This window comes from Mus pahari, chromosome 9, assembly GCF_900095145.1.
Source record: "Mus pahari chromosome 9, PAHARI_EIJ_v1.1, whole genome shotgun sequence".
Lineage (NCBI taxonomy): Eukaryota > Metazoa > Chordata > Mammalia > Rodentia > Muridae > Mus > Mus pahari.
In genome coordinates this window covers 41675950-41697893 of record NC_034598.1, presented here as the reverse complement: position 1 = coordinate 41697893, position 21944 = coordinate 41675950, and the positions used below count along the sequence as shown (strand labels likewise).

The 21944-nt window shown below is 48.7% G+C and overlaps 1 protein-coding gene across 2 annotated transcripts in view; it reads left to right on the top strand.

Moving 5' to 3' along the window:
* The window catches only part of Pcbp3 (poly(rC) binding protein 3), a 268573-nt gene that overhangs the window by 15836 nt on the left and 230793 nt on the right, over positions 1–21944 (top strand). Inside the window, exons 1-2 of one of the 2 annotated variants that reach the window (XM_029542527.1) lie at positions 2598–2630; positions 4296–4401. The gene's annotated coding sequence lies outside the window, so the exon portion shown is untranslated. Of the gene's footprint in view, positions 1–2597; positions 2631–4295; positions 4402–21944 lie in introns of those variants that run through there. The other variant, XM_029542528.1, reaches the window with a different exon arrangement.

Sequence of the window (21944 nt, the reverse complement as noted above, 5' to 3'; positions counted from 1 at the left end):
CTCCCTCTGTAGACCAGGCTGGCCTCGAACTCAGAAATCTGCCTGCCTCTGCCTCCCAAGTGCTGGGATTAAAGGCGTGCGCCACCACTGCCTGGCTTAGATTTTTTTTTTCCAGGTCAGTTCTAAAGTCTTTGTTCTATTAAATGGATAGTTGGTTTGCATAACTCAAACCCCATTCACAGTGAGAAGTCTTCTGCTTATACACTGTATCTAGTCTGGAGCCATTTTCCCATCTGTAGCTCCCATTCAAAGGAGCACGAGGTCTGTGTGTGTGTGTGTGGGGGGGGGCGTGTTCCCAGGCAGAGCTTCTAGGCAGAGCCCCCAGCTAGAGGAGCCCAAGTACAGGCTACCAGGCAGAGTCTGGCCAGTAAATACTCTCCTCCCCATACATCATGCCAGCCAGCCAGCCAGCCAGCCAGTGTTGCTGTGCATTTCCGCTTAACAGTGTCTTAGAGATTGTTTTACACGCTAGCACACAAAGCACTTCCACACCCTTGTTTAGCAGCAGCGAGGAACGAGTCACCTGAATATTCATGGCTTCACTCACACACCAGGATATTTATAAGGTAAATCGCTAGACGCAGAGTTCGCTGCCACCACGGCCCAGGGTGAGGCAGAAATACACTTAACCCCATTATTCCACAGCCCATGCTTTTCAGCCTCGGGGGAGGCACCCACACAGTGGTCCACAGCCATAGCTCACCAACACGGGAAGGAGCAAGGTGCTGGGATGACAAAAACAAGGGGGGAGTCAAGGATTCAGGCGCGCTCAGATGTACATGGGGTCACAAAGGCATTGGGTCAACTGCTCTGAGGCCCGGCTTCTCAGACTGCAGAGTGACCACAGCCCTGCTAGATGGTGGCGGCATGGAGAGAGATCCCTGCTCTTTTTCCCATTCTGAGATCTCCTCTGCTCTGGGGTGTCTCTGATGCTCAGTCACCTTGGAATCAAGAGAAGGAAGAAGACAAGAGAGGAAATGGTTGAGCCGCAATCCCCTCCCGACCTCGCTTTTGCCATGCTTGCCCCTTGGTGGCCATGATAGAAGAGGACACTCTCCCGTCTCGTGCAATGATGTAAGCTCAAGGTCTGGATGACTCACAGCTATGGGCAAGTGGCCTCTGACAGCTAAGACTAAAATAACAAGGAGCAGATCCTGTCCTTAGCCCTTTTACCGTGGCATTATGCATGAAGACACAAGACTCCAGCTACAGCAGGCCTGTGGGTCTGTTCGTGTGTGTGAAAATGACATCACAGTCAGTACCCTTTCTCGGGCTTGCATCTTCAGAAGAACTGGGTCACAACATCAGAGCTGAGGCCTGACAGCGGAAGATGTACCCCCAAACACATATCCTGAATCCAGCAAGACTTCCTCAGTTCTACAAGGAAAGTTGAGAACATGAAGCAAGCCTGTACCCAGATCACACACAACACTCACTACACAGATCATACATGCCTCCAAGGGAAACCCTTGAAACTACTAGGGGCTGACCTTTGGGAGGGTTTTAGAAGATTCTCCATCCCAGCTGAAGATTAGCTATGGAACCTGAACCGGAATTCAGCCTCAATAACTGAAGTCTGGTGGGACCCTTGGACCCGTGGTGCCGGGAACCTGGATATCAGGGATGTGGGATTGGCCTTTCTGGTAGTGCTAGTGGGAAATAGAAATAGACCAGAACAAACCAGGACAAGATGTAGCTGGGGACATAGAGCCGGAAGCCTGAGAGGTAAAGATGGCTGAGGTCATCGGTTAGATGTCAGCGTTAAACACAGGCCTGCCAAGCTCTGGACACTGTTCCACACCCTAGAATCTAGGTGGGTGTGTTCTAGAGAAGACCCAAGGCCAAAGAAACCACAGAGAGGAAGAGAGGACTGGAGTGGAAACTTAAAGCCAATTGGATGGTTTTTTTTTGTCGGGGTGAACACAGGAAGAAATGTTTCATTAAAGTGGACACAGGTGAAAGGCTCAGGTGGCCTCGTGAAGGAACGTTTCACTGAAGCAGACACAGGAAAGAGGATGTTCTGCTAAAGCAAGCACATGAAAGGAGACGTGATGAAGGATTCTTTGCTAAGGACACGCATGTATTGGTCTGCCTTACACTGCGTAGTTGAGCTGCATTTGTCGGGACTCCCTAGAAAGAAACACACCCCCAAAACTTCTCGGGGTGTGCTGCAGTTTCTTGCTGCTTCCAAGGACTCAGGCTGATTGGATGCACGTGCTGAGACAAGATCTGTGCTGAGGTAAGGCACCTGGAGGACAGGTGATGTTTGGAAGGTGTAAATAGGTCTCCCCGGAATGACACAGACAGAGCTTGGCTTGCTGGTACAGCTAGCTATGCAATGCTTGTGGGTCTCACGTTTTCACTGATCTTTGTTTCCCTGAGAGAGGCACAGCCTAGAACTTCTGGTGTTCCCGTTGGTCCCTCCTGCTGACTCACACTGAAGCTGAGGCCTGGCTGTCTCTGCTAGGTCGGGTCACCACTGCTGCTATCCTGACTCTACCGAACTGGACTGCGGGTGTATCTGTGAGGTGTTTGTGTGTGGAATGAACTGCTGCTCCTGACCTGTGAACTGAACTGCCGATTTCCAGACAACACAGAAAGGAGCTGCTCCAAAGAACCTTTCTAAACAGGTCTACTTCCTCCCCTCCCCTATATCCTTCCTTTCCCACCACCTCTGATGGGTGGTGGGTTATAAGGAAGGTTTAAAGCATTTAAAATCCGTCATTAAAAGTAGGATTTGAAAAAACTTAAAGTTATAGAGGACAGTCCTCCAAGCCCTGGTGAAGTAAGTCATTTACAGAGCTGAGTACTCACTGGGGTTTCCCCAGTTAGGAGAAAAACTTGCTCTTGGCTCAATGTTGCTATGACCTTGAAAAAAAAAAAAATCCTTGCATGGATCCACGAAGTCCTGGCCCATCGTCAGCATCAATCAGCATCCGCAGAAAGGAGGAACCCAGGGCAAGACAGCTGTCTCGTTGTCTCCTTCGCCTGTGTTTCCCTTTCATGGAATGTGCTGAGGTGGGAGGGACGAGGGGTCAACCTCAAAGAGATGTCTAACTTGGGCAGGGTGAGGAGAAGAAGGGTCCTGGGTTCTTGATGGTAAAGTCATCCCCAGGGGTGTGTCCAGCAATCCCCACGATGCAGTGCAAAGTTTGAACAACTGGGTAAGCAGCTGGTGGTGTCTCACAGGGGTCCTGAAAGACCACATGGGCAAAAAGAAGCCAGAGGGGTCCCTGTAGTCCTTTCTGCAGGTTGAAGCTGGGGACATTAGAATGGAGTGGTGCTTCATTAATCCGCTCCAGGTACGTGCTGAAGTATTCACACGCGCATGTACGTACACACGGACGCATTTGTGCATATGTCCCTTTAGTCCACCGAGGGGTTCAAGAGCATTAGTGTAGTGAGCTATTCAGAGCTTAGATGTGGCTAATCTTTTGTGTTGTTGTTGTTGTTGTTGTTTTTTATTTAAGACAGAGTCTCCTGTAGCCCATACTGTCAATAAAATCCCTATGCATACAGGGATGGCCTTGAATTTTTACACGGGTCCCGTAGTCTGGCAACGTTTGTGTTGCTCATATTACCCTGGTGTTGGCCTCTGGTGTCTTCTTCACAGCTTCTTCTCCCTCTCTTGCCTTTGCCACCCCCCCCCCGCCTTTACCTCTTGGTGCTGGAATTATGTGTGTACCCCAGAAATTCCAAGTTTACAAGGTGCTGGGGATGGACTCTATCAAATGAGCTACATCTTTAGCCCCTGCAGATCTTGGTTTCTCTCTCTCTCTTTCTCTGTGTTTTCTCTTTTTATTTTTTAAATTTTATTTTACCTGTTTACTCTCCCAGACACCCCCTCCCACAGTCCCTCCCCTCTCCCTCCCCCCCCACCCCGTACTTCAAGTCTTTGTGAGGTCAGGTGCCCTCCTCCCACTGAGGCCAGACAAAGCAGCCCAGCTAGAAGACCCCCCCCCCAGACAACAGCTCTTGGGACAGCCCCTGCTCCAGCTGCCCTGGTTGATGGTTCAGACTCCAAGAACATCAAGGGTCCAGGCTAGCTGACTCTGATGGTCTTCCCATCCCCTTCGGGTCCCAATCCCTTCTCCTTCTTCTATAAGAGTGCCCAAGCTCCATCCACTGTTTGGCTGTGGGTGTCTGCATCCGTCCAAGCCAGCCACTGGGTGGAGCCTCCCAGAGGACAACATGCTGCTGTCTATCTAGTTCAGGAGCTTCAGGTCTGATGAAGGTTGCGGGAGAGGCAACAGGAGAATCTAGATCTTGGTTTCTAATACCATTTTCTGTGGTAGGAGCCAGGCTTCCACAGAAATGACTGATCCTCAAACCCGAGCAAACAGTGCAGATGATGAGCCCAGAGTGTTCGTGTGAGCGGAGTATGGCGTCCTGGAACAGACGGTGAGCATCACTCTAATGGGTAATACGGAGGCATGGAAACCGTTCAGGAGACACCAGAGGCCAACACTGGGGTGATGATGAGCCGTACAGATTATATAACCCATGCAAGAGCAGAGTCCGTACCGAGGTAATAAGTGAGTTAAAGTGTAAGAGAGAAAACAGGCAGAGTTCACAAGCCTGTGTCCTCTAGGGGTGAGTGCCAAGCCCCACTCAGAGTGTACGCGTGCTGAGACATTTTCTTCTAAAGAAGACGCTAAGAAAAGCGTGAGTAGGGAGGCCGAGGCACCTAGAAACACCTTCAGCAGCAGGGCCAGGTCTACAGCCCAGTGCTGAGCCGGGCTATGTGCTTTCTTACATGCAGTGAGATTGTGCTCACGTGTGGCCTTTCTACCCAACAACCAAGACACCAGACGACTCGGAAGGAACCAGTGGACCCCCCAGCATGTGTCAGTGCAGAACATTCTAGAACAGTACAGTCAAGGTCATCCATGAGAAGCCATTACCTCCAGGTAGAAAAAGGTAGTAGAGGGAAACTAAGAAAACCAGAAGAACAGCCTTTGGAAGCAGTTCCTGAGTCCTAGAGGACAAAGTGTGCCTTATGGTGGGCGGTGCTTATGGTGGGCGGTGCTTATGGTGGCACTGGTGTGGGACCAGGGGGAACGCTGAGACAGCTTCATGATTTCCCTGCAGCATCTAAAGTTGTTAGGGAGATAAGGTTTATTGTCAAAGAAGAAAATCATATTAGGAAAACATGAGAAAAGATTTTGCCAGTGGCAAAGAAGCCTATGAAAAGTTGTCATCGTTCATTAGGGAAAAAAAAAATTCAAATGTAATGATAGGTAGCCCGATGCACCACTGGTCAACAAAACAAAACAAAAACAAAAACAAAAACAAAAAAACTCTGACAGGGCTGGGGATGTACCGTGCTGGTACAGCCTGCCCAACATGCAGAAAACCTGGGTTCAAGCCCAGCTCCACCTTAAAAAATAAAAAAAATATGTGGTCAAGGACAAAAACAAAACAAACAAACAGAACATTCTGTCTGGAGCAAGGAATAGGAGCAACTGACCACTTGCCCTGGAGTGGGAAAATAACAGGTTCAGTTACTTTACAAGTTAAAGATGGGGGTAGGGAAGGAGCCAGAGAGATGGCTCAGCGGTTAAGAGCACTGGCTACTGCAGATGACCAGGGTTCAAATCCCAGCGTCCACATGGCTGGGAACAACCACCTATAACTCCAATTCCAGGGGGTCTGGTGCTCCTCTCTGGTCTCTTTGGGCTCTTCACACATGTGGTGCACAGATATGCATGCAGACAAAACACCCACACACAGAAAATAAGATACAGATGAACCTCTTCTGTGGGCCAGCCATTGCTTTCCTGTTTTCTCGACAGAAGCAAGAGTTAAGTTCTGATCAGCGTTATGATGTTAAAGTCCAGACCCCCAACTCTCCCCAAGTAAATAAGCATGTAGGCTGGGCTCTCCCAGACACTGAAACACTATACAACTATGAACAGGGATGACTACTGACCCACACAATGTGGGCAGTGTTTAGGGTAATCACAGAGTAAAGGAGCCAAACAGTCCCACTGTCCTTTGACCTCCACAGTTGAAGGGAAGTACAGTTTCATCTACAATGACCAGAGCAGGGTGACAGCTTCCAGCCAGGAAGGAACAGAAAAAAAGATCCCAAGCCACAGTGAAATTCTGGGTTCTCTCTCTCTCTCTCTCTCTCTCTCTCTCTCTATCTCTCTCTCTCTCTCTTTCTCTCTCTCTCTCTCTCTATCTCTCTATCTATCTCCCTCTCTTTCTCCCTCCCCCTCCTCTTCCCCTCCCCCTCTCTTTCTGTGTGGGAGACAGACAGACAGACAGACAGACACACAGAGAGAAAGAGACATGTATACACATGAGCATATTCATGTATGGAAGGCATAAATACATGTGGAGTTCACAGATCAGTTTGGAGGTCGGTGTCCCTCTAGTGCCTTGTTTTTCTGAGGCAGGGTCTCCACTGGCCTGCAACTTGATAATTAGGCTAGCCCAGCTGGCCAGCAGGCCCCAGGAATCCGCCTGTCTCCACCTCTACATCCCTGGGATTACAAGTCCACGCCACCCCTTTCCCCGCCCCTCCACACGAATCCTCAAGCTTATGCAGTAAGTATAGTAAGTATGTGCCACTGAGCCACCTCCTGGGCCATGATGTTTAATAACACGTTTATAAGTGCTGATATGTCAGACTGGCTTTTTGTTTGTTTTTTTGGGGCGGGGTTTCTCTGTGTAGCCCTGGCTGTCCTGGAACTCACTCAGTAGACCAGGCTGGCCTCGAACTCAGAGATCCACCTGCCTCTGCCTCCTAAGTGCTGAGATTAAAGGTGTGCTCCATCATTACCTGATACTACCTGATACCAGACTGTATTTCTTTTTTTAAAGTGCCATTTTGGGTTCATGGTGAAGCCAAGAGAATGAAAGACATTGGACATGTGAGTTTGGAGGCAGATCATAATATAGCGACTTCACGAGGGCTACAGTACTTGCTTGTTCTTGGTACCTAACAATATGTTCACTTTGCTTTTGCATTTTATTTATTTTTATCATTTTATCGTGTATGTATGTATGTCTGTGTACTATGGGTATTCTTGGTGTCCCTGGGGGTTAGAGTTTCTGTAACTGGAGCTGTAAGCAGTTGGGAGCCAGCATGTGGGTTCTCGGAATTGGATCAGATCTTCTGGAAGAGCAACCAGTATAATGCTCTTAATTGCTGTGCTAACTTCTCCAGCCCCTCTTTCTGGATTTTTAAAGTGCTAACTAGCTCCAGCTCCCCAAGTCTATAAACCCAGAAATCCACCCTGGTCCACATAGCAGACGTTCCATCACTGGAATGGCCAGTGTTTGTCCTTTCTGCTTACCCTGTGTACAGGGTAGAGTGAGAAAGAGGCCGGAAGTTGCGTGCATCTGCCGATGTCTGCCTCTGAATGTTTCTTGGATTTGAAAACAAACTCCGTGTTGCTCATTCCCTTGGCAGACCCAGGATAGGCACCCAATAGATGGCTTGGCAGGAGGATGGTAGCCTGTAACGAAACCTGGGTGGGTGGGGTGTGTGCGTATGTGACCAGGCTGGGCCCCTCCCACCACCAGCACACTGATGGAAATTTCCAGAGATATTTCTACCTCCCTCACATCTTTAATTTTTCAAATGGACCTCTCTCCAGTTGCCAGGCTGACTCTGCTGCCAAGGCCAGGAGAATGCTGGCAGCTCCCCAGGGAAGCATTTTAATCTCCAGCATCAAACCAGACCCCTCTTCCATCCGCCATCTGCCTGTCTCCAGCCACCTCCATCCAGGGAAAGCAGGATGGGGCTGAGGGCCTAATCGGATCACAGCTCCCGTGTTGTGCACTAATCAGATTGCTCTGCAGCCAGGTCCTGCCAGGGGAGCCTTCAGACTCCAGTCTAAGCCTGCTCAGACAGCACCCTCTCTCCTCCCATCTCAATTGGAGAGGGGTGGAGGTGAGTCTGGCATCTCAGAATTGCTCAGAGGTCTGCGTTAATGCAGTTTGCTTGGGGTAAGAGCCGGCTCCTGTCTGTGACCTTGAGAAAGTAATGCATTCTCTCTGGGTCCAGCCTTCTGTACCCTGTAGCCGGTAACGAAATCTCTCCTCAGCTATCACGCTTGGGCCCTCTGGGCCCTATTTGGGCATTTTTATAAGGTTGTAAACATCTGGACATCACATTCCTCCCACGGAAAGTGGCATCTTTCATGGCCCTGTTGTTCTGCTTCCAGGGAGAGAACAGGTCAAACTTCCCCCAGAGCGAGCTGTGCGGCTGGGTCAAAGGTCAAAATCAGCCGTTTGGCACATGCTGAACAGAGTGCCAGGGGAGGGATTATAAGGGAGGCAGGGGCCTTGGAAAGAGTTCTGGGTGAGGGTTTGGCAGCCGGGTTTTAGGGAAGGGTAGAAGCTGAGGTGAGCGAGCCAGGGTAGCATTATTACCTGGTTGCCACGTGACTAGAAACCTACAGTTACTGCTTTCTTCTTTGGTGGCTGTATGCAGCTTGATAGAGCTACTGCCTACCCTGGTTTGTATCCAACACACAGGCACACATGCATGTGGGAATGCACACACTTTGCTGGCTGTCCATCTTCCCCTAGGCATATTCACCCTCCACAATGGAAGCGTCTGCCCTGGTGATATGAAACCACCTGGCTCAGCCTCCACCCAGGTCCTCTTCTGGAGTAGGCAAGCCATTTATACCATCAAAGCTGTTTTGTGGTATGTGTTTGGAGGTCCAGGACGGAAGGAAGTTCTTTCTCTCTCTTGGATGGTCCTGGAGAATGCATGTGAAGTCCGAAAATACTAAATCTACTTTGATACCCAAAGATACTATATTGATACTTATCCCTGTGATGCTAGCAACACTAACAGATACTTATTGATACTTATATTGATACTATGAGATCAATGGAATGCCGCCTAGTTGAGAAATGACTCTCCAGACAGTCTAGACTTAAGGGTTGAAGTACAGACCACATGGTATTTTAGAGCCTTAGCTCTTGCATTCTTAGGGCTTGGGGGTCCATGGATTGTTTTCTTTATGGTTGTGAGCCACCATGTGGTTGCTGGGAATTGAACTCGGGACCTCTGGAAGAGCAGTCATTGCTCTTAATCTCTGAGTCATTCCTCCAGCCCTATATTGTTTACCTTTAAAGAAACAATTGAGTGAGTTGATTTCAAAAAAGAAGAAAGAAAATAAAAGAAATGCCATCAATCTAAGGCCATTTGTTCTAGGCATCCTGAAGAATGGAGCGTGCTTCTGAACAGAACCGATGGCTCCTCTCAGCCAGTGAAGCCCACAGAGTCCTTGACTGCTGGAGTTTCCTTCCTTCTTTTCTTCCTTCCCTTCCTTCCTTCCTTCCTCCCTTCCTCCCTTCCTCCCCCTCCCTCCCTCCCTTCCTTCCATTCATTTTTATTCTTTTAAAAAATGATTTATTTTTATTTTATGTGCATTGCTGTTCTGCTTGCATGCATGTCTGTGTGAGGGTGTTAGATCCCCTGGAACTGGAATTACAGACAGTTGTAAGCTGCCATATGGATGCTGGGAATTGAACCCGGGTCCTTTAGAAGAACAGCCAGTGCTCTTAACTGCCTGAGCCATCTCTCCAGCCCCCTGGAGTTATCTTTCTTAACATCCTCCATGACATCATAACTGTGTAATGATACAAGGCCAGGTCACCTTGGGAGCACTGCTCTGTGCTCAGTACTGTGTGACCCTTGTGTGGTAGTAGCCTGTCATCTTTCCAGGAAGCATTGTGAATTGGAACTGTACCTGTGACTCTATCCTGCAGATGTGGAGGCTGGCCTGAGGAGGAAGCCGAGCTGTTGTTACTCTTGCCCTCAGTGGGGAGGGCAAGGTGGTAGCTCTGAAACTCTATGCCCAGTCAACTTTCTGGGCTCACCCCCTACCTCTTTTCCCCCCTCCCCCTACTGCCCTTCCTCCTCAGCAGATGCAGTGTAGTAAGAGGAGAGTGGGCAGGGCTGTCCCTGGTCACATAGCATAGTTTCAAAATCTATATTCCCAGCATGCATCTGTTTCTCCCTTTGACTTTTTTTTTTAATATTATTTATTTAATGTATATGAGTACACTGTAGCTGTCTTCAGACACACCAGAAGAGGGTATCAGATCCCATTACAGATGGTTGTGAACCGCCATGTGGTTGCTGGGAATTGAACTCAGGACCTCTGGAAGAGCAGACAGTGCTCTTAGCCACTGAGCCATCTCTCCAGCCCTCTCCCTTTGACTTTTTAAAGCATCATCTTAAACACCTCATCCTGCATCCACGGATTCCACTTTGGTCCAGGGGAAGAACCTGCCACACAGTCAGCCAGGCCTTTTCTATTTTAATTGTTTTTTTAAAAATTGTTTTTATTTTTTTCAAAAAAAGGGCTATCCTGCAGGATTTGTGTCTCCTCTAATAATTTTGCCACCTCTGTCTTTCTTTTGTGTGCAGACTCAGTCTCCAGTTTACCGATCAGACCTGTGACTGTATCTAATCTGCGTTTTGCTCTGAGAGGGCGGGACTTGGGAGAAACCTGCACTCAGGTTTCTGGAGCCCTCCTGGGCACCCACCTTCTGCCCATCCATTTTGTGACTTCCTGCTAGGTTTACACTGGGCAGAGCCTCAGCTCTCCCATTGTTCTATTTCTTGCCTCTGAGCTCTTCTTGGTGAATCATACTCCCTGTTCTACCAGGCCTGTGGCTGTGCAAAGCTTTACCTCAGCCTCTGTTTCCCCTACCTTGCTCTTTCCTAGTCTGGCAAACTCCAGCAGTTGCCGAATCCTCTGGTGTCATGGCACTGTCCAGTTCACTGTACTGGCTGGCTGATTCTCCTCATCCTTTGGCTACTTCTGCCTGAGTCAGGAGTCTGGGGCTTTACCCATATGGCTGGGGCTGGGGGTGGGGGTGGGGGTGGGGGTGAGCCTGTCCTGTGTGATGGCTTTACAGGGAGAGAAATGAGCTAAGAGTTCCAGGCTTTATGTAGGATGTCTCAGGCTCCCGTCTCCATCACAGCCTCCTCCCGCCCCCTCCTGACCCATCACCCTTCCCCCAATGCCTGCCCAGGTGCCAGGGCTGTCAGTAGGCAGGCATCCCTGCTGTCCTCCTCCATCAGCTGCTGTCTTCATGCTGACCCTTCCCTTGTTCATAATTCAGGCTGCCCTTGGTGGGGATGGGCTCCTCAGTTGCTGTAGCTCCAACAGGGTGATGGGTCTCTGAGAGTCACTGTAGTCCCCTGGAGAAACCGGGGCAGCCTGATCTCTCTCCAGGCTCCTCGTTTCCAGATAGAATCTGTGAGTGAAGCCTGTCTGTTTCTCGGTATTAAATTTATCTTGGTGGGAACTTATAACAGGGTCCTGCTGTGACTTTCTTGAAAACTTTGCTGAATGTGTGTGTGTATGTGTTTTTCTCTGTGAATATGTGTGCAAGAGTGTGTGTGTGTGTGTGCATGTGTGTGTGCGCGCGCGCAGTGTGTGTGTGTGTGTGTGTATGTGTGTGTGCGCGCGCACGCAGTGTGTGTATGTGTGTGTGTGTGTGTGTGGTGTGTATGTCTATTCTCTGATTCCGTTCTTTCTGAGGCAGGGAAATAATCACAAAATACTGGTGCTTGTTTGTTTCACATGCTGAGGCGCCTGAGGCAGGTGTGACTCTGATGTCTGTCAGGGTTGTGGAACAGCCACATGGTAGGGGCCCCAAGTGCAGGGGCAGCTTTTGCTGGCCTCCCTGTTCAGTAGAGGGCAGCAGAGCTGAGTGGAAGCAAATGGACTCCTAGGTACTTACCCAGCCACTGAAGGCCTTGTTGCCCATAGTCAAACCAATGTGGAGGGCAACCCAGCCCTGCCCAGGGAAGGTGAAAAGAACTGCCTTGAAGGACACTCAGCCTGGGGACAGGCTCTATGTCCTATACCCAGGGCCCCCACCTCGCACCTGGTCATAGAGCCCTCTTGCTGACCCCCTCACAAGAGTCTAACAGGAGGTACGGCTCCATGACAGGGTGGCTGCCCCTCCTACAGGACTAGAAACATGCCCTAGCTCAAAACCAGAGTATATGTCACAGGACATGGGTCACAGGGCATCTTCTAATTGTGATTTGGCTTGATTTTTCTTTTGTTCCTTACCTCCTTTAAAATTATGCTTCAGGGTTGGTGAAACGGCTCAGTATGTAAATATTCTTGCTGCCAAGTCTGACAACCCGAGTTCAACGAGACCCACAGATGGAAAGAGGGAACTCCTACAGGCTGGCTTGTGGCCTCTACACATGTTCATGTGCCCACACAAATGAACATATGTACAGACACATGTGCATGCAAATAAGTAAGTATAACACATCTCCTGAGAGTTACTCTTCGGAGGCTGGAGATGGCACCTCAGTTGGTAGGGTGCTTGCTTAACATGCACAAGGCCCAGGGTGAGATCCTCAGCACGTCATAAACCAGGTGTGACACCAGAGAGAAGAGAGCCTTGCTTGCAAAAATGCCTCTATAAGGTAAGACTGTACACAAGTCTGTAAGGCATTTTCTTAATTAGTGATTGGTATGAGAGGGCCCAGGCCATTGAGGGTGGTGCTACCTCTGGGCTAGTGGTCCTGAGTTCTATAAGAAAGCAGGCTGAGCAAGCCATGATGAGCAAGCCAGTAAGCAGCATCCCTCTGTGACCTCTGCCTCAGCTCCTGTCTCTAGGTTCCTGCCCTGTTGAACTCCGTTCCTGGAGTCCTGCAGGGATGGACTGCAGTTCGGTTAAGTCTAAGCCACATAACCCCTTTCCTCCCCAAATTGCTCTTTGGTCATGGTGTTTTATTGCAACATCGAAACATTAAATAAGACACTAGGCATGATGGTGCATACCTGGATTCCTTGCACTTGGGAAGTGGAGGCAGGGGGATCAGAAGTTCAGAGGTTTCCTCAGCTCTATAACAACAAACTTGAAGCTAGTTTCCAGGTAACATGAGACCCCCGTCTCAGAAAATTATAATACACACACACACACACACACACACACACACACACACAACCGGGAGTTTATGTAGGTTAGTGACTATCTAAAGTGACTAGCCAGCTGGGCATAAACCATCTGCTCTCAGAGAAGCAAAGCACACATAGAAAGAAAGCTCTCGAGGCGGGACTTACTCCAGAAAGAGGCTCCCGTCTGTGCCAGGCCCCAGGAGGGGCCAAGGAACCCTTTCTCCTGTGGGCATCTTGCAGATATGTAGGAAAGGTGCAGGAAGCTTTGGACCATGCACCTTCATTGCTCGGGATTGTCCTTAATACAGGATTTTCCTGGAACGTACAGGTTCACTATGACGCCAGGGAGCCTGCCTGGGGGTGGGGGTGGGGCGGCAAGAGGAGCCTGAGGAGCTTCAAGAGACAGTAAGTGGAGATTTGGTTCATGGGACTTTAAGCAGTATTTATTGATAGAGCTAATTGATTCATCTTGAAATACACAATCTTAAGGATGTCTCCTGAGAGCTGAGGCGCTAGCTCAGGTGCTGGCCCTTTCTAGCCCACTCCCATGCCACATGCCCTGTCCTCCGACACCAGGATCAGCTTCTCATGGCTCAGGGTTAAGCTTTCAACTCCTCACAGTCTGTGTCCTTTTTAGAGAGGAGGCGCCGGGATAGGCTGCACCTTTGGTCTAACGAAGCTGCAGTCAGTCTGCCTGTGCGCTTTGCCCTGTTGAGGCTCATGTCCCACCTGGCTTGTCCTAGGCAGTTTTGCAGGCTTGCGTCCTGCCAAGCCCACCTCTCTGCGCCTGCGCAGATGTGTTCCGCATCAGCTGCCCGGGTTTAATTCTACTGTTCTACCTGGATAGGAATCCCGAGTAGACTAGTAACCTCGGACCCTCAGGTGTCCGAGGCCTACGAACTGGGATGGCAGAGGCAGAGGCAGAGGCAGAGAGCTCTGAGCCCTGAGAACTTATTATTGTAGGATTTGGAGAAGTATTACACTGGCCTCGGCAGGAGTTGTCGTCCGCAGCATGGGCAGCTCTGAAAAGCAGCATCGAAGAGCGCCATGCATCGATGAGTGGCAGTGCTAGTGTACAGTGTCGGATCCCTCTGTTTGGCATCAACAACCAGTCCAGGACCAGAGTAGCTGAAATCCTTGGTCACTCCCTAGAACGTTCCCAGGAACTAAGGTCCAAAGTGCCGAGCTTTCAGCTCCTCACAGCCTTCATCTTCCTCACAGCTGCTCCCGGTCATTTCTGCCCTGGCTGTTCTCTGAAACACTGGTTGCTCTCTCCTTGCTACTGCTGATGCCACTGCCGCCTCCACTGCTGCCGCCATCACTTCCTCTGTCGTCTCCGAGTTAATGATACAGATCAAAAGTAGGCAAGCAGATCATTCCCGAAAAGCCTTTCAAGGACCTAATGATGCAGCAGCAGGAAACAGCACAAGATTGGGGACCTCCCAGCTGGCTCCAAAAGTGAGCCAGATAGCTTGCCTATTACGCTTTGCTTGTTTTTCACGGGTTTTCTATTGGGACAAGAGGAGAAGTGCTCTCTACTATGGCCTGCGTGAAAATGGCAATAGGGACATCTGGAGCAGGCCTCTTTCTCTCTCTGTCTCTCCGTCTCTCTCTGTCTCTCTGTCTCTGTCTCTGTCTCTCTCTCTCTCTCTCTCTCTCACACACACACACACACACACACTTGTGACTGTTAATAACTGTTCTCAAGAGAGACATAACAGGACCCCCCCGTGTAAGTTCCTACCCAGCCACCTCACCCTGGGTATATAGGTATAGTCAACAGACAAATCAAACGTACCTGGGTGTGGTGGCACATACCTTTAATTACAGCATTCCAAAGGCAGAGTCAGGTGGATGTCTATGAGTTCGAAGCCAGCCTGGTCTACATAGGAAGTTCTAGGTCAAGCCAGGGCTACATAGTAAGACCCTGTCTCAAAACAAAAACAGGCCAGGCATTTGTTGATTACAAATCATAAATAATTTTCTTTCAAAAATAACTTTTAGTGTACATATAATTTAATCATTTATTAAAGAAGAAAGAAAATTCACATGCTGAAACAATGTACTTATTTATTTCTATGTAAAGAATTGTCGACATAGCTATCCCACTGCCTCTGCTTTGGTGCACACTGTTTGCCTGAGCTGCTGGTCCTAGTGGCTTGCCTGGACTGCGTGGCTGGGCCCTGTGTCTGACTCAGTGTCATCTGCTTGGTTCCCCTGCAAAGCATCGTTCAGAGCTGATTTGTATTTTAGACACAGAAGCACCGTGGCTCCCAGCCCTGCGCACCACATTACGTGGCCTGTCCTGGTTCCATTAGCTAATTACGCTTCTTATCATCCTTCATTTGTAGAAGTAGATCTTGGCTGAATTCTCTAAGCTCTCCCTAGTCATGGTGACTCTCTTGTCCCTTGCTTGTCTTCACTGTTGACAGATCTTTCCCTCGTCTTCTTGGCCCCACCCTGGTCTGCCCTTGCCTGAGAAAGACACGATTGCCCTTGACGTGCACACTAGTGCTGTTATCTTCATGGGGGAAAAATGGCTAACAAAAACTGAAGGAAGGAAGGATTTATTTTGGATCACAGTTTCAGAGGGTTCACCCCATTATGATGGGGAGGGTGTGGTAGAGCGGCTTGTGTCATAGTGTCAAGGAAGTAGAAAGAATGTTGGTATTATGAGAGGTTTTTTTCCCCTCTTTATCTTCTGTCCCATGCATGCCCCTAGCCTATGAAGATAGGATATCCAGGGTAGATCTCAGTCAATCCCTTCTAGAAACATTCTTATGGACACTCCCAGACATGTACCTTACCAATCTCCTAGGTGGTTCCAAACCTAGCTGAGCTAACAGAAGATGAACCGTCACACGTCACTTAGAGTCAAGCTAAGCTCCTGACCTGAAGTGAGGGAAAAGGAGCAAATCGGCACTCAGGATCCTCAGGTGACCACTGGCGTCTTCGGGCTTGTTCAGCATGATGTAGGTGAGGCATTCCTCCTACATCCTCGTGAGCCATTGACCTGCAAGTTGGCTTTGGTAGGATCACGGTGTAGGCACCATGAGGCCCTCCCTCTGTTCCTGTGATGCTTGATCACCTTCCTCAGGGTAAGATGTCCTCGAGTGCCATAGAGGCTGAGCCAGGGAATTCTAGGCCCACTCATCATATGACATCTGATGAGCACGTTCAGGGAACACTCTTACTGGCCTGGGCCCATTCTGGTTTCTGGGTGGATGTGTGTGCATGTTGGTCAAATACAGGAAGGCAGTCTCCACCCCAGCAAATTCCTTTTGAAGATCTGGATCCTTCCTGTTGTACTCCCTCCATGCCTCAAGGAGGACCTGTCAGGAAACAGTGGCTGGAAACAATACAGAACAACGTGTGTGACCCTACTTGTTGGCCCTGGCCTTCCTGCAGAGCCAAGTTCATTGTCTTTGCTGCCCTGGGGTGTTCACGACCTCATCCTCCTAGCTGCGACCTTCCTCCTGTAACTGGCCTGACACATTTGCATCCTTAGGCTCTGCAGCCCCGGGCTTAGAGAGCATGCCCGTGTTGGTATCTCACTGCTTCCTGGGGGATGACTATTTTCCTAAGGAACCAGGAAGGCAGGTAGTGAGCCAGGAAAAGGTTCTGCCCTCTTGCGGCTCAGATAGGGTTAGTGAAAGGACAGATTCAGGAGACCAGTGAAGGAAACTTCCAGATGGCCGGGGTGTAGCAGGCAGGTCCCACACCCAGTTAACATAGGCCTGTGCTGCCAGGATACATATCTCCAGCAGGACAGGGGTGAGCCTGTACTTATGACCCCAGTGGCCCTAAGTCCCAACCATGTGACATACACTGTCCTGGGGATGCTTCTCAAGGGCCCCAAGGGTCAGCATAGAAGCAAACCTCTTTCTGGGCTTCTTCCACCAGCTGTCCTTGTGTCCAAAGTCTCTCCAATGGCTGGGGAGCAGGGATGAGTTAACTAGGTTTTGCCCAAGTGGCCGCCTGGCTTGTTTGTGTGTCCCCCGGACTAGGGAGTCATTTGTATCTGTTCTTCTTTCTTTCTTTCTTTCTTTCTTTCTTTCTTTCTTTCTTTCTTTCTTTCTTTCTTTCTTTCTTTTTCTAAGAAGGGGATACTGGAGAGATTCCTAGTGTGGTATCACTCTCCCTGAGGTCTTTTTCATAGGAATGGGAGATATTTATTAAGACACATGAGCTTTGATCTGCTGCCAAGACGCATGGACCTTGGAGGTTAAGGGCAAGGGTCCCGCTCTGTCCTGAAGACACACAGCCAATCCTCTGAGAACCGTGTGACTCTCACAGTGAAGCTGCAGTGTAAATCCAGGACCTCAGGAGCTCCATGAGATGAGGTGTTTCTGACTCCATGAGCCCCCTTCTTCCAGAAAAGATGAAAAAAAAAAAAACCTCTGTTTTCCAAATATGTTGATAAAGAGCAATGTCTTACTATTATATGTGAAATATTCTCGTTGACCTAAATGATCTTTTTTGTTGTTTTTGTTCTTAAAATGTTAATAGTAATAGCAACACGTTAAAGCGTGGGCCCAACAGGGATGCATAGGTACTGGTGGGATCCTGGAGACAATATAGGGAGGAGTATGGTATGGAGCATGGGAATCATGTGGAAAATAGACATATAAGTATGTAGGGAAGACTTTCCAGCCGAGCACGTGACCCGTGCAGGAAGTCAACCCTTGTTCAGGGGTGCAAATCCAGACCGCGGAGACAAGCTACGGCATGAGATATTACTCCTCTGCTAGGAGCCAAGAGATCTGTAGATGTTTGAACCTGCTATCAAATGAGCAGTGGCAGCCTCAAGGATGCACGCCCCATTGGACATCAGTGCCTCCAGGTCTGTCCTTGACCCGAGGCAGACCCACGTCTAGTTCCACGGTGAGTTATCACTTGAGAGACAGCTTTTCTCACCCCATGGTTGGCTGGATGTTTGTGCTGGGCCTGTGCTGATTTTTTCCCTCCACCTCATTGCTGCATCTCAGGTGTTCCCTGACCGTCTGCCTGAGTCCACCCCCACTGCGGTGCTTCAGTGGCGCCTGAGACTCACTCAGTCAGACATGATCATGTCTACCCACCACTAAGTCCTGTGGGAGGAAGGAGAGGAGAGAGGGTCGTGTTCCCGGGCAGATCCCAGGGGACACCATGACTGCTTCTGGCCTCTGGCCCAGCCGAGTGACATCACCACTTGGCTCCGGGCCACTCTGCGGACTCTCTGGACTTCTGCAGCCTCCCTCTCAAGGGCAACTATGGGAGCTGTTTCTGAGATGATGCGACCTTGCGAGCATGTATGGAGGCCCCAGTACACAGCTCAGAGTTCTGCCTCAAGGTGTGGGGATTGAGTGGAGGGAGGAGGGAGAACGAACAGTAGGTAAGAATGCCTGATGAGTTATCACTCCTGTTCCAGAACCTTCTTCAGGGATCCTTCTGGGACTAGTGTGCAAACATGGACCCAGTAACTGTCAACAGTGAGAGACTCGTCCTCAGCCTTATCAAATCTGTCAAGATCCTCATGTGAGCCAGTACTCTTTCAGTCTCTCGTTCATTCATTCATTCATTCATTCATTCATTCATTCATTCATTCACACATTTACTCATTCACTGATTCAACCATTCATTCACTTATTCAATCATTCATGTATTCAATCATTTGTTCATGTATTCAGTCATTCATTAATGTATTCATTCATTCATTCACTCCATTTATTTTCATTATCTCATCTTGCATCCTTGGGGTTGCCCTGAATTGAGACAAACACATCTGAAATACAAATGACTTAAGCACATTAGTAGTAGTCCAAGATGGGTCCCTGCCTAGTGGAAGTCCAATGTAGGGAGTGCCCTAACCCCTCTCTATCTTGCTCATTCTCTCTGTGTCCTCTGGAGAAGGTTGGCAGAATTTAGTGGTATAGCTGCTCTAAAGGGAGGTAGAGGTTCACAAGAGCACTTTCCCCTGGAAGGTCTGTCATGTTTTGGTACATATTTCAGTCTCCTAATAAATAGACGGAAGCTCAGACACTACATTCTTCTCCTCTAAAGATTGACTTTGTGTAATTATTTCTGTCACCAATCTGAGTTGACACAGTAATTGGGAAACCAGCTGGATACTTGTTCATAAGGCAAGTTAATTAATCAAATTTTAAACTATTTTTTCCTTCCCCCACTCTTTTGAAAATGGGGTTAAAACTAATTAATATATGTGCATGATAAATTTTAAACACGATAAAGGTGATAAAACTGGAGATGATCTTTCTCTGCCCTGTCTTACACACGTAGCCTTTCAGAAAATGATTTGCAAAACCAAAGAGTATGTGTGAGAAACTGCATGAGCCCCCTGCCCCAAATACATTAAAAATATCAGTGAGATCACACTATCCAATGCAGCTCGGTCTTGTCATTGAATAAATAACAATGAATAGATGTACATTAGTTTGGACTATACCTAGTTTCTTCTTTTGAACTCTCCTATTTTTCATTGTTGTTTGTCATTGAGGAAGATGTGTGGCACTTATGACCAACACTGTGGCTCTGTCAGGGTTTTCTCTGTGCTTGGAGCTGTGTCCTTAGGTGCATGTGAGCTCAACCCTGACCTGACCTGGAGAGCTACTCTTCTCTTCTTCAGCCTTCACAGCGCCATCTTTGTTGACTTTGGAGGATTGCCCTAATGCTTTAGCAGCTAGCTCTCCACTGGGTAGTGCTGGCTTAATAAATAGTCACCTTTCCTTTCCCCTAGTATTTCCATGTCCCATGTAGTCCATCTCTTCTAAAGAGCATGTTTATGCAATAGCAATAGTGTGGGCGATATATGCACACTGTACATAACGCAAACACCCCAGGCAAGAAATGAGGAAGAAGCTCCTCCCAACCCCAGGAAGTAAGTGGTAGGAGTTTTTCATAGATCCCTGCAGCACTTAATGTGATTTTAGGTACCTGCAAGGCTCCCAAAATGCCTTTATACAGACCTGCCATTGCCTGGCAAGATGGATCAGTGGGTAGAATTATGTGCAGGCTTGCCTGAGTTTGTTTTTCGGATTATACGAGGTAGCAAAGAGATTCTACTACAGAGCTAGTAGTACAGATACTACGGAAGACAACCCAAGAGTCGTCCTCTAACTTTCAAGTGCTGTGAAACATGTGTGCCTGTACATACAACACACACACACACACACACACACACACACACACACACACACACACCTTTTAAAAGTCTCACCATTTGAATCCTCTACTTCTTCAACTGGGGCTTCTCTTCAGCTGGGGGGTTCTCTTCAGCCTTTGGTGACTGGGTGTGACTGGGAATTTGGATGGTACAAAACTCCTGGAGCTCATTTCACCTCAATTCTTTCGTTCTTCTTTTCCAGCCATATGTGTTTTGCTTTTTATCCAGTCCCTGTACTGGCTAGTCTCATGCCAACTTGACACAGGATAGAGCCATTTGGAAAGAGGGAACCTTAACTGAGAAAATGCCTCCTGCAGATTGACCAGTGGGCGAGCCTGTGAGTTAGTTACTTGATTAATGATTGATGTGGGTGAGCCCAATGCCACCGTTGGGTGGGTGGGTCCTGGGTGGTAGAAGGATGCAGGCTGAACAAGCCATGAGGATCAAGCCAGTATGAGGCATTTCTCCATGACCTCTGTGTCACTTCCTGCCTTGAGTGAGTTCCTGTCTTGACTTCCCTAGATGATGGACAAGCTATAAGCCGAAGTAAACCCTTTCCCCTCAAGTTGTCTTTGGTCGTGCTATTTGACCACAGCAATAGAAACCTTACCTAAGTCAGTCCGTAGAGCATTGCTTTCTGTTACCAGTGTCTCCCAGAGGTCAGGGACTCAGCTCTTGGAGTGGGAACTGATTTGTAGGCTCAGGAAATTTCTGACAAAACTCCCATGCTGGTGGACTTGTGCGTGTGTGTGTGTGTGTGTGTGTGTGTTACATGCATGAATGCGTATGCATGTTTATATGTGTGGGGGCAATGTCTGTGCAGGTATACAATTGTGTGTTGAAGCTCGGTTTGATGTTAGAGACCATCTGTGATTGTTCTTTCCCCTCATTTGTTGAGGCACCCCCAAGAGCTCATGGTATGGCTTGTATCATCAACCCCTGATCTTGCTGGCATGACTTATCTCCCTGAGCACCTTACTCCAAGGATTCCCATCATCTGCCTTCCGAGGCTGGAATTGCGGGTGGGACGCTCCACCCACCTGACATTTTACCTGGGTTCTGGGGAATCTGAACTCGGGTCATCATGTTTGCCTAACAAGTGCTTTAGCCTATGTAGCATCTCTCCAGTCCCTCATGCTGGCAAATGTTAAGCCAAGTGTTGTGGTTGAGATGAGAGTTGGAGGAAATGAAGCTACACACTGGGACAGTCACCTCTTGATCCCCTAAAGACAATTGTGTCAGTAGCCTTGGGGTGCTGGTCCCATGGGAAATAACTAGAAAGCAGTGTTATAAACAAAGGCTGCCTTTTTAAATATATCCTTGATCCAATTGTGTATTCATATTAACTTAGTGCACAGAGGTAGCTGGGATTCACAAGCGACTCACATGCCCTTGAAAACTCAACATGGCTCCGGAGGCTGGTGTGAGCTACCTCCGGCACATGCCATCTGTCTTTTGTTTACTAGTAGTTGTTGTTGTTCCCAAATATACTCTTTTGACCTGCGGGTTTTGTTTCGCTCTATTTTCTAGAAGCTATTTACTGTTATGTGTGAGATGTGGGCCAGGTTGGGAGACCCTGAGACAGAGATGGGCTCTGGGTACCAGATGGGAAGGTAAGGGTGTTTAGAGGGGCTAACCCATCTGTGCTCCCTCTGACCATTGTGGGTGTGAGTGGCACCCACACAGATGCATGGTTTACACTCAACATGTGACATCACACACACACACACACACACACACACACACACACACACACACACACACACATGCACACAGTGTATTTTCTATCTGCTCACCCGCACATCTATGTTCCTAAACACACACACACACACACACACACTATATTTTCTATCTGCTCACCCGCACATCTA